General features: G+C 44.8%; 1 long non-coding RNA gene across 1 annotated transcript; it reads left to right on the forward strand.

The window, feature by feature from the left end:
* Window positions 1-4,305: 4,305 nt before the first annotated feature.
* LOC127237041 (uncharacterized) lies at window positions 4,306-8,195 on the forward strand. The gene is made up of 2 exons (XR_007835815.1): window positions 4,306-4,370; window positions 4,488-8,195. It is a non-coding gene; the product is annotated as an uncharacterized LOC127237041 (long non-coding RNA).
* Window positions 8,196-13,290: the final 5,095 nt, after the last annotated feature.

A 13,290-nucleotide genomic window follows, 5' to 3' on the forward strand; every position in this document is an offset into this window, starting at 1 on the left:
CCACCATAGGTGTGGTGGCAAAGCAGGGCACTGTGGGAGTTGAACTAAAATGGCAAGTGGGAAAGAAGTCAGCCAGTATCTCAGTGATAGGATCAGAAGTGGTTAAACTGGAGATGGTGTGAGCAGAGAAGACTCCATGGTGTTCGGTAGGCAAAATGCTGGGATGGAGGTATTTGTAGGCAAAGGACAGTCCTCATGGCAGGCACACAGGCTACCCTTAGCCTCTCTGTCATGTGGAGTGCTATGGCTGGGTTGCATGGATTACTCAAATGAATTGTGAGAGTTGTATGTCTTTTTCAAGGACTAAGAGCCCCTTATTATTGCAGTTGTATATGCAGAGGCCTCTCAAGCTTTTTATGAAATTTTCATATGAACTTCAAAGTAAACAAAGGAACAAATGGACTCCTAGGAACTTGAGGTACTACCTGCTGCATGTTCTTGTTCCTGGTCATTCCCACAGCTGGTCTGTGGTGACTGCTGATTACCAATTGCTGTTGGTCTTGACAGCCTGAACATGTGTGTCTTTTTTTAATAGAACAAAGCACAGGGTACTGTAGCCTTGAGTTCTTGGAACCACCAGCTCTTTTTAAAGGCCCTATACCTTATCTCAATTTGTAAAATGGATGCAAAACTGTGTTGGGTACCTGTATGCCAGGTCTGGTGCTGAGGGAGGACATGTCTAAATCTCTTTCTTTTCATTCCATTCATTATATGCACTTCACTCAGTTTTCCATCTTTGGAAAACCATCGTTTTCCCACCCCTATTTCAAATACCATCAGCCCCCAGCTGCTCTGCACACATCTTCCTATGGTCTTCTAAGAGTTATCTCCCAGGGTGCCATTCTGCTAACCTCACCTGGCTAGCCAGGCTGGGCAAGTTCCAACTGCTGGGTTTCTGGTTTCTTCTCAGCCAGTGGGGACAGCTCTGTGACTGTGTGGAAGGCTTGACTTCTGCCTGTTCCACAATGGCTAGCTGAAGTTGGAAGATGTGTGTGTGGCTGCAGCTTTCCAGGAGTTTAAACTGGGATCTTCCTACTGAGGTATTCCTGCACATATAGCATAGTTACAGCCTATCATCCTCAGCTTTCACCTCAGTGAACTGGCATCCAGTGTTGGCACCTATATTCTCCTGGTCCCTACTCCAGTGTACCGCCTCCCCAGCTGCTGCTCTGTGGAAACTGTGTACCCTTGCTCTGTATGCCTGGGTGAAAATTAATGGGCCTGTGTGGAGAAATCCTCAGAAATTCAAGAGCTCACCTTTTTCAATCAATAAACTTGAACTTTCTGATCAAATGTGAGTGTGCCCGGGAACATTAAAGGAAGCTAGGTTTCCAATGCCACTACTAGTCCTTCCTCTCCAGTCTGATTTTGAACTTTTTTTCCAAGCAGAGGGTCTGTCGCTCAAGTTCCGGCTCAGGCTAGGTCCCATTTGGAGTATCTGTGCTTGTTCTGTTCTCTCCTCCTGATCTTCCTTCCTTGTAGCTAGGAGCTGAAGTTTATATGCAGGTGTAGTAGCAGCAGTACAAAGCTTTGTGGCCTGACAGCCTCTGAGGGAAGTCTGCCATCACAGGGTCCCCATCCCACCTGTCTTTATACTAGCATCAGAGTCCCCTTTGCAGTACCACAATCTAGAGCCTTTCTTGGTATTCTTTTCTGGTATTTAAGACTCATTTCTTGACTTCATGCCTCATGGCACCAGTCCTCAATTCCACCACAATGTGAAGTCAATTTGAGCAGGCAAGCACAACAAGTAGGCCCTGCTGGGTACTAAAGATGTGGCATAAGGCCAAGTCTTGAGCATTCTAGAAGCCATGAGCTTTTAAACCTGCAGGGTTCTGGAATTCACTGCTGCTCGAATCATGGTACATCACTGAGCCACACCTTTTGTCTATGAAGGTCTAATCTGCGGTGCTTTGTCTAGTATTTAGACCTTTGTCTGGTTCCCTAGTACATTTTCTGAAATTTCACTTTGTTTTGTTTTGTTTTGTTTTGTTTTGTTTTTTGTTTTCCTAAAAATTGTGTCTGGGTTTGGCTCAGAGGAAGGCAGTGGCTGGCTTCCTTTGTCCTTAGTGGCTGCCATAGCCCTGCCTTTCTCAGCTCTTCTGAATTATTTACAGTTCATGCTTCTGGGTGCAAGCTCAACTGGAGACTTGAGCCATTTGGGGTTTCATTAGTATCATGACATCCCTGGGTTGTGGTGTTCCTGATCCTCAGCCTTTTTTGCTATTGCAGAAGAACTTGGGGTTGGGGGAATTTGGGACGGGGGAGCACTTCAATAAGATATACAGTGTTCTTCATCATCCTCTTCTGTACTCTGGATTCAGTGGCTTTGTGCTTTTTACTTTGCCTGCCTTTCTTTTTTCTTGTTTTGCTTCTAAAGCATATCAGCATGCTACTCCTGTGGACATTAGGGTGATCCAAGACTAAACATTGCTTTATGTAGTATAATGGCATTTCCATACAGGTACAGTGCCCATGTATTTTAGCTATTGGTTTATTTGTACCAGGTTCCAAAGGAAAACCTGCTGTTGTATGATACTCTAGCTGTCTTTGAACCAGAGCCCCACCCCCTACACTCTTGGCTTCTTGCTACAAACAGGGTAACTGTCTATATAGTCTGACTCAGGTTTCTCTGCTGCTCCCTGGCAACTTACTGAAACAGAACAGAGGTTCAGATTGGCCTGGAACAGTGTTCACTGTCTTATTATGAGGATCTCATGGTCCTAACAGGTCCTAACACTTTGACCCAGAGCAAGCCAATTGATTTTTGCCATCTCTCTGTTGACATTTTGGTCACTATGTACCCTGTCTGTATATGGAGCAATTGTTAAATGTCATTCTAGGGGCTGTAGAAATGGCTCAGTGGTTAAGCACTCTTTCTGATCTTCCTGAGGCCCAGAATTTAGTTCCCAACACCCCCACACGGCTCCCAACCACCTGTAACTGTAACTTCAGAGGATGTAACACCTTTTACTAACCTCTCCATGGGCCCAACACATACACACACAGCACACACGCATGTATACACATAGCTATAAAAAAAAATAAATCTTTTTAAAAAGTTTTTTTATTTGTTTGTTTTGTTTTGTTTTTTTTTGGAGGCTTTTAAGGGTTGTGGAGGTGGATCAGTAGGTAAAAGCAGATGCTGTGCAAGCACAAGGACTGAGGTTTGAATCTGCAGAACCTTGGTAGAGCTGAGCATGGGCACAAGCATGTTAGTGTGTCTGTAATCCCAGCATTCATACAGTGAAATGGGAGTGAAGACAGAAGACTCCCTTCAAGCTCCCAGGTCTGACAACACACAATGACAGAACAAAAGACTGTCTCAAACAGGGTGGAAAGTAAGGACCAACTCTTGAGGTTTTTCTCTGACTTTATGTGTGTCGTATCACATGTATATACACACACAAACACAGCTGAGGCCAGCTGTGCCCTTTTATCTGTTAATTGATATAAAACTGTATAAAATGTATGAGATGAAGATTGCTGAAATAGCCTCAGATAATTTCCAGTGGGTGATTGGGGATTTTGTTTCTTTTGTCCTCTCACCATTGTATTTTTGTCCCCAGTGACTGTCAAAAGCCTGAAATAAGGCAATGGCAAATGTTTTCCCATCTGCTCTCTAGAAAGAAGCAGCCCCAGTGGGCTATGAGCAGGGGTCCTAAAGGATCATTGACATACTTAGCAAGCACTAACTGCCAGAGTGTGGTAGTAAGCAACATGCTGAGTTCATTCCTCAGTACTTACATCCCAGTACGGGATGGATCAAAGCCCAGGGAAACAAAGAAAATAATTACAAGTTGTATGTGCTTTGAAGAAGCCAAATAAGATTAACATTGAATTCTACTAGGGCCTCCTTTATTCGGGAATGGGAGCTAATGTAGCCACATGAGAGAGTGGAACCAGCCCTGGGAACATTAGGGAAAGGCTGTAGGTATGCAGCAGTTGGGTTGTATGGGAACTGAAGAAGAAAGCAAGAGAAGACCAGGCAGGCCATGAAGAGCCTCGGTGCCAGGGTAAGAATCAAATGTTATTAGCATGTCAGGAAGGCATTGAGGATGGTTCAGCCAGGGAATGTTTGATACTGACATATTGTATCTTCTTTCTCAAATGTGGGGTCAATCTTTCAAAGCAGAGATACTTATTCTTATGCAAGATAGCTATTCTTTGTACTTGCTTATGAGTATTGGGAGTTCTTTTCTGTCAGATTCTCTCCTTGATGTTCAGATAATCGATGAGCTGCTGCAATTGATCATGTACTTGGCCTAGAACAGGAGCATGATAATCTTCAAATTCTCTTCTCAGACCTGCAAGTCCAAGAGACATTCTTCTGGAAGATAAGAGAGCTGCCTCTTCAGGATCAAAAAAAGGTGTGTGTGGTCACCCCCCATCCCCCCTCTGTTTCATTTAAGTAACATTAATCCTGAGATCAATGGATGTTTCTGGGCAGAAAAGATGTTGCATGTTGTTTATTGTTTGTATTACAGAAAACCATCGTGCTACTGTATAAAGTCCCCAGGAGCAAGACTGACTGTGCCTAGAACCAAGGAACTGTCATGCTGTCAAGGCCTGCCATCTGATGGGCAGGAGGCAGAGTGACATTCTGACTCTTTTTGGACTGCTGCCGGGGCTCACCATCAACTGGCACCTTCTACCCTGGACAGACAGATCACTACACAGGCTTTGTTTTATGGGTGAAAAGTAAAAGAATATTGCACATCAGAAAGAATCCAGGGGCTCAAAACAAAGGCTTACTCCTTCCTGCCCCTGGAATGTTGACCACAAGAGATCTAAAGGAAAGAAAGCTCTGTGCTGATGAGCTATGGGATTCATATGAAAGCCAGTGCGACTTTGTAATCAGTAAGAGCTGAGTGAGGAACACTATGCAGGAAGAAGCCTTCCACAGAAAGACAGGCAGGGAGAAGCTGAGGCTGATGGTAAGCTTGCCCAACAGAGCAAGCCTGAGATAGACTGCCAAGATGGCAAAATAGGAGGCTTTATGAAGTAGCAGTCCTGGAACTCAGAGTTGTAAGGATACTTTCTTCTCTAAGTCACGATACCAAATAGGAAAAATGATCTACAAGTGCCCCATGTGCAGGGAATTTTTCTCTGAGAGAGCAGATCTTTTTATGCATCAGAAAATCCATACAGCAGAGAAACCCCATAAATGTGACAAGTGTGATAAGGGTTTCTTTCACATATCAGAACTTCATATCCATTGGCGAGACCACACAGGAGAGAAGGTCTATAAATGTGATGATTGTGGTAAGGATTTTAGCACGACAACAAAACTTAATAGACATAAGAAAATCCACACTGTGGAAAAGCCCTATAAATGCTATGAGTGTGGTAAAGCCTTCAACTGGAGCTCCCATCTTCAAATCCACATGAGAGTCCACACTGGTGAGAAGCCGTATGTCTGCAGTGAGTGTGGGAGGGGCTTCAGTAACAGTTCTAACCTTTGTATGCACCAGAGAGTCCATACTGGGGAGAAGCCCTTCAAATGTGAAGAGTGTGGGAAAGCCTTCAGGCACACCTCCAGCCTCTGCATGCATCAAAGAGTCCACACCGGAGAGAAGCCCTATAAATGTTACGAGTGTGGGAAGGCCTTTAGTCAGAGCTCCAGCCTCTGCATCCACCAGAGAGTACACACAGGGGAGAAGCCCTATAGGTGTTGTGGGTGTGGGAAGGCCTTCAGTCAGAGTTCCAGCCTCTGCATCCACCAGAGAGTGCACACGGGAGAGAAACCTTTTAAGTGTGATGAGTGTGGCAAGGCCTTCAGCCAGAGTACAAGCCTTTGCATCCACCAGAGAGTACACACCAAGGAGAGAAACCATCTCAAAATATCAGTTATATAAAGATGTTTTGCTAAGAATTAAAAATCTTAAACCCATAAGTGCCACTAGGAAGGAAATCCCAAATCCACCTACATTGACCCTGGGAACATCTACAGCAGTCCCCAGAACATTCTTTCTGAGGAGGTTTAGGTGAGGTTGTGTTTTTCTAAACTTGGAATTCTTTGTATGTGCCCAAAATGGAGTATTGTGTCTCTGTCACAGGTATGGTGTTTCCTGGGATTCGGGCAACAAGCCTCAGCAGTTGAAATAATCCTCAAAACTCATGAGTTTTGCTCAGCCTCTGAGTCACCTGTCTGCTGTACTTCCAGGCAACACCAGACACCCCCTTTTGGAGCACATGCTCCTTCCTCTATTCAAGCCTATCTACCTGTCAGTGCATTTAAAGATGGACAGCTCCCTTGAAGGCCAAGTCCTGGTATTTCTGAGGTTGCCACTTGCTTCAACCCTGACATAGCTTTCCATATATCCCGTTATTTCTGAATCCACCTTACCTCATGTCCTCAGAGTACCTGTAAACACCTACCCCTTCCTAGATGGTATTGAAATTCATTTTAGATTTTAGGAGAGTCATGATATGCACTCAGCCGATCAAAAAAATCACTGGCAGATGTACATGCTCTGGAACTTCTGTTTAGTTTGTGGACTCTGCTAATCACTGTGTCTCTAAGTTAGACTTATTTTCTAGTGGCTGTGTCACATGCTTTAACTTGAATTTTTTTTTTTTAAAGTAGCTGAATGTATATATCAGGGAGGAAGAAACAAGCAAACTGAGCTTGTCTGCTTCAAGAGTGACCCTCTTGGGCTCCATTTATAAGTGGTGGGGTTCCCTATCAGCTGGGGAGGCCTTGAGAGGGCTGACTGGGGAGTCACTGAGGATGAATCTGTCATCTCAGGCAATAATGTGTAGGTGTCATCATGGATCACATACAGTTCTTTTTTAGGCATGAGTGTGTATTGGCTAATCCATCATCATTCATTCACTGAGTATTTATTGAACGCCTCCTGGGTGTTGGACATGTACTGGGTGCTGGGAATGCCACTGGATCATGAAATTCACCTCTGGAGGAAACGGGATAAGCAAGTTAACACATAAATAATGTAGTTTTCAGTAGTGATTAAGTGCTATGAGAAATAAACTAGGGTGGTATGTAGAGGGGGGTGGGGGGTCAGGTAGCAAGGGTCAGGAACTCTGCACTGAAGGTGCTGGGGCCAGGTGAAGGGGGCAATGACAGTACACAGCTCTGTGCTGCTGGCTCTAGGGACGACATGCAGGTGCTGGAGGTAGTTTGCGGGGAGGGAAGGCGCTGAGCCATGAGCGTAATGGCTAGCATTTATGGGCCTTTTGTGTTTGTTTTGTTTCTATTGACTGATGCTAAAACTCTGGGGGGAAACTCAAGGGATGTTGAGAAGATCAAAAGTCCCCAGTGACACCAACACAAAGCTCCCACTTCCGTTTCCTTCTCATTCCCATTCTTGGTCTCCCACATGCAGTCATTTGCTCAGGAAGTCTGTGGGAAACTAGTGACCTGTAAGTCTGAAGTGGGTGACTGGCTTGGTGGCTTCTGCCAGCCATTTAAGGCTGGAGAAAGAACTTCCCAGATAGTCAGAAATATGAGACTGCTTGGTTTTTCTCTGCAGGTTGTTTTTGTTTGTTTGTTTGTTTGTTTTGCTTTGCTCTTTAGATGTTTGGCTGGAAGAGGCTTTTGTAAAACTGAAGCCTTGGTGCATAGAGGAGGCTTTATAGGAGCACACAGTGGGTGGGGTTTAGGGATGAATCTGTTACCATGCATTTCAATGCAGACATCTTCAGGCAAGCCTCTGGCCCACTGGTCACTGCCTTCCCCCTCTCCAGAGAGGGCTATTGGCTAGCAAAGCCCCTTCCAGGCCTCATAGCCACCATAGCAATTTACTGTAGTGTCTTATACTTCAATGTCACCACAGCGTGGAGCATTAGAGGAAAGCCTAGACTTTTAGTTGATAGAGAGCCAGTTGAAATATCATCAATAGAATTTTAGTTTTAGGAAAAAATGGTTTGATTTCTAGCTTTATTACTATTAGGTATGTAAGCTTGGGCAAATCGCTTAATTTTCAGGTCTAGTTTTCTCACAGAATGAGGACACTGGACTAAATGATTTCCCAATTTCCAGCTAGTCCTAGAGTTCTATATTTCTACATAGTTGAATTATTTTATCATGCTGTTGCTGGGGAATACAACTAACACTTTTGAAGCTACTAATTTTATGTCAAGCTTTAAAGTCCATAATTGTTATCTTCAGAAAATATTATTTGACCTACAGTATGTCTAAATCAATTTAATAAAATCACTTTATAACAGGGCCCCATGTTTCCTGTGTGGTATATGAGTTTGGTAGTCATGGGAGCTTGGGATTGGCTATTCTTTTTCTGTAGAGCAGATTTTCATACAAAATTTAATCTTAAAATGTTGGTGGTACTCATTCTGTGTGTGTCATTTCTGTCATCTGCCTGGACCCTTGGGCATGTCTATGAGCCCATCCTTGTCTGTTCTGACTGATGCACCCTTGGCGCACACTTGGTTAAGAAACAAGAGCATGTGCATGATGTATTGTGAAGCAGCCATCACCCCTGAGGAACAAGTCTACATTTAGGCCCCCGCAATGGAAGTGACAGCTCCCACTTTCCAAAGGGGACTGAATTAGGGAGTGATGATATTGGGGTTCTTCTGGTGCCTGGGTGCAAGGTCCTCAAGGAAGGACTCACTATATGTTACAGGATGCACCTAGTCTGCTCAGATAGTGTACTCATGGGCATATAATGGGGGTGGGGGGAGCACTATTTGACTTGTGCCTGCATGTGTCCCCATTTTTATAGCCAGTCTTCTCTAGTATTTAGGACCACATACTCGGCTGTTCTTTTGTGCTGTTGCTGTTATCTTGAGAAATCTGAAGTGAATAGGAGGCAAAGATCAGAAGCAGATGAAAGAGCACTCAGTGAAATCAGCCTGAGGAGATGTGAACAGCTGACCCCACAGGACAAGAGCTAAGCAGGTACAGGTGGTACAGCACAAGGAACCTTTCATGGAAAGTTGTCTAAATACCCAACTCAGCTAATGGGGTGTGTGTCTGTGTGTGTGATGAGACTAGAGTTTCCATGTGGGTGAAACCTGTTTTCCAAATAAGGCAGCTAATTACATTTGCAATTCTTGTGTAGGTGAACTTTTACATTCCATTCTTTTGTTTTTTTCTCAAGACAGGGTTTCTTTGCATAATAGCCCTGGCTATCCTGGAACTTGATCTGTGTGCCTCTGCCTGGGATTAAAGGCATGGGCCACCTAGCTTTGCATTCCATTTTCATCTGTGCTCTGACATTTATATTTCCTGAATGATGCTTCTGAGAACATGTTCTATCTGAGTCCCGCTTGCCCTCACCAAGTTTTGTTGGCCCTGGTCATGGTCTGCCCTGAATCAGTGGGTGTTTCTGTTCCGAGAGATTGACAGTCTGGGACCTGTGGGGTGGCTTTTGGGCTTGGTGTGCAGCATTTTCTCAGAGAAGGGTTCTGATGCATTTGAAACTAACACTGGCTGAAGAAGCTTTTGGTTGGGTCACAAGATCAGTCCTGGCAGACCTTAGATAGAGGGACACCTGATGGTTCCACCCAGTCATGGATCCCTAGGACAGCTGCTTCATTTGGCTCTTGAATGTCCCCAATGGTGCTCATGTTAAAAGGCCTAGTTCCCACAGGGCCAACCAAATATTGAGAAACAGAACTGAGCCAGAGTAACCCCTTTTGATTGCTTCGATGTTTTAGAGTAATGAGAAGCTGAGGGCTGGGGAATGACACAGCAATTAGACTACATACTGTTTGGGGTTTTTTGTTTGTTTGGTTTGGTTTGTTTCTTGGTTTGGTTTGGTTTTTGAGACAAGATTTCTCTGTGTAGCTTTGGAGCTCACTATGTAGACCAGGTTGGCCTTGAACTCACGGAGATCCACCTGCCTCTGCCTCCCTAGTCCTGGGATTAAAGGTGTGTGCCACCCACTGCCTGGCTTCCACTTACTGTTCTTGAAGAGGGCCCAAGTTTGGTTCCCAGCGTCCACATAAGGTGGCTCATAACTGCCCGTAGCTACAAGTTCACAGGATCTGATGTCTGACCTTTGTGGGCCTCTTTACTCGCAAGCACAAACCCATACACATATAATTTAAAATAACCCAAATAACTTCTTTTTTTTAATATTAAGAAGCTGACTAACAATAAGTGTGGGTGAGGAGCAGGTAATGTGCTGCGCTGGGAAGGCAGGGAGGAGGGCTGTAGTAGAAATGAGAAGATACTGTGGTGTGTTACACCAGGCCACAGGTAAGCTTGGACAGTCTCAGCATGCCCAAGTTTGTACAGGTCAGGATAGCTCAGGAAAAACCTGGCATATGTATGGAAAACACTAGAATCCTGTTTGAGGCTTGGTTCTAAAGGAGACTTCTCAATGCAGAATTAAGAAAGATAAGGTTCCTGTGGTAATATACAGGTTAGTTTTAGATTTTTCTCTTTTGTTTTTCAAGACATGGTTTCTTCGTGTAACCACCCCTACCTATCCTAGAACTCCCTGTGCAGACCAGGCTGACCTTGAACTTTCAGAGATCTACCTGCCTCTGCCTCCCAAGTGCTGGCACCCAGCTGGTTTTAAATTCTTAAACTTGGGGGCGAAGAGATGCCTCAGAGGTTAAGAGCACTGGCTGCTCTTCCAGAGGTCCTGAGTTCAATTCCCAGCAACCACATGGTGGCTCACAACCATCTGTAATGAGATCTGGTGCCCTCTTTTGGCATCTAGGCCTTTGTGCCAGAACATTGTGTACATAATAAATAACTCTTTAAAAGAAAAAAAAAATTCTTAAACCTGTTCCTGTTACTGGTGATGTCTGACTGTTAACATCAACCACCTTGAGCCTCATACCCACTCAAGATACCATATTTTTTTTAACCTGTTCACTCCCATCCCTGTGTACTCTGACTCCTTCCTGAGTCCTAAGAGTAAATTCTATTCCCAAAGTCATGCAGAGAACAAGCCTGAGATTATGTCTTGTCTTCTGAGCTGACTGTCACACTTTGTCTTGGACATTGCTATTCATATTGTACTGTTGCAGCAGCCAACTTAATCCTGTCAACATGTCAAAAAAAAAAAAAGAGTGAAGTCTAAAACAGCTGCTGGCATAGTTTCAATCACAACACAGTAAATGGGAATAGATTGCAGATCACCTAAAGATTAATTAGGAACCGTCCTGCCAGTACTTGAACATGCCAAGAGACAGGTGCCAACAGAAAGCAGGTAGTAATGTTATCAGTCAAAACAACACAAAGCAGAATATAACAGTGGTATTTGCCCATATAGTGTGCTCCTTTCTCTAATGAAGCTATGAAGGTAGTTTGTGTTTTTAGGGTGTGGTGAGAAATGCAGTCTCCACTCAATAGCAGGGGATGTTAGTACTTATCTTAGAAAGACCCCACTGGAGTGGCACTGTGAACACACATTGGATATGCCAGCCATGTGTGAACTACCACTGAACCCCAGACAATTAAAAGGACTGATCACTACCAGACTCCAGGGCATGGAAATGCCATGGATTGTATTGTCTGAATAGTGAAAATACATAACAGCCAAAAACCAGACCATTGGGATATTTACTTTCAAAAGCCAAATAAAGGCTGGAAAGATGGTTGAGTCAGTAAAGTGCTTGCTTTGCAAGCATGAGGACCAAAGATTAATCCCTCACCAACCGCATAAAAGCCAGCTGCAGCACATACCTGTAGTTCCAGTGCTGGGGAAGTAGAGTTAGGAGGATACCCAAGAGCTCCTTAATCAACCAGTGTAGTGAAACTTTTGAGGTCCAGGTCCCAGTAAGAGATCCTGCTGCAAAAACATTAGGGTGGAAAGTGAGGAAGACATTTGATACTGACCTCTGGCCTCCACATTCACACATATATAAAAGCAAATTAAGCCATTAATAATACATTCTGCTCTTGTAGAGAACAGTCTGATTCCCAGCACTCATGGTGGCTCACAACTGCCTCCAAATTGAGTTCCAGAAGATGGGCATCCTTCTGGAACCCTCTTCTGGCTCTAGAGGTATACACAGACGCATATATACGCAGATAAATCTAAGAAATAAGAGGTTTCTAAGGTTTTAGGCTGTATTGCTTTGAGAACCATGATGAGGCAGGAGCATCTTGGCAGAGAGAATATGGTGGAACAAAACTCTGCCTGGTAGCCAGGGAACAGGAGAGAAAGGGCTGGTAGCACAATACACCCTTAAGGGCATGTCCTCCATGACCTGACACCTTAAGGCATGTGGTCTTTGGAAAATATATAGGATCCAAGCTATACATGCTAAGTTGTTGACTGAGTGATGCTGTTGCAATTTCATGTGGAACAACAGTATCTTTTCTAGAGATTTCTGGTCACTCCTGTCCCCAGGCTGCTCCTCCACCAGGCCCAGCCCTCCCACCCTTGTTGGTTCCATTTTTCCTCTCATCTACCTTTTCACACCCATCTCACAAGTCCCATGACAACTAGACAGAATAGTCTAACCATACCCTACAGGTCACACATGCATAACTGCATGTCAAGAACCTGATAAAGCTTCCATGGCGTTCAACCTGTTCTCTTTGCCTGGCAATGCAGATGTCACTAGTTGCCCCCCACTAAGGACTGGCTTGTGCTTTTCTTGTTCAGGTTGGAAGCCAGGCTACACAGTTGTCCTGAATACCACATTTTTAGGACCTGCAGAACAGGCAAAGGAGAGGACTTCAGATCACCATGAGTCACCCTTACCAGGGGTTGCCATATGCAGTAAAGGATGCCCAGTTAAATTTGGGTCTCAGGCATTCCATACACCTATGTTAAGATGATTCCTTGCGAACCAGACTCATTTAAGTGCCAACTCTTTCTGTGCTGTGACTCAGGCTGGCAACCCTGCCCTTCCAGGGGCTGCAAGGGCTCCTGTTGGGGAGGAGGCGCCACAGGGCAGTGTGGGCTGAGTGGAAGCTCCTGCTGAACTGGAGGCAGTCTCAGAGAGGCCCCTGTTGCTTATGTTGTGAGCATAAGCAGCATGATGGCCCCTCCACCACCATGAAACAGTTCTCTCCGGCTCAGAGCCCTCCAGCGCCTCCTTATGACTGACCCCTAATCCTGCTGACCCCCACCCCCACCCTTTTTGACCTTACCTGTGCTGCCTTATACTCATGACCCAAATGGCTTCTTCATTTCATGCTCTTGCCAGCACTCTCTTCTCCTCTCACAAACTCAGTCCATCATGTGTAGTGAGATAGTCTTTTTGTGGCACTGACCACGCCCATTGGGGGTGGAGCCATGGGCGGAAGTGACCTGTGGAAGGAGGTCGGAGGAAGAGCCGGAAAAAGCTCTCTTGCTGGCGTGACAGGAGAACATTGGACAGGAATTCCCTGGT

The sequence above is a fragment of the Phodopus roborovskii genome, unplaced genomic scaffold (genome assembly GCF_943737965.1).
Source record: "Phodopus roborovskii unplaced genomic scaffold, PHOROB, whole genome shotgun sequence".
Lineage (NCBI taxonomy): Eukaryota > Metazoa > Chordata > Mammalia > Rodentia > Cricetidae > Phodopus > Phodopus roborovskii.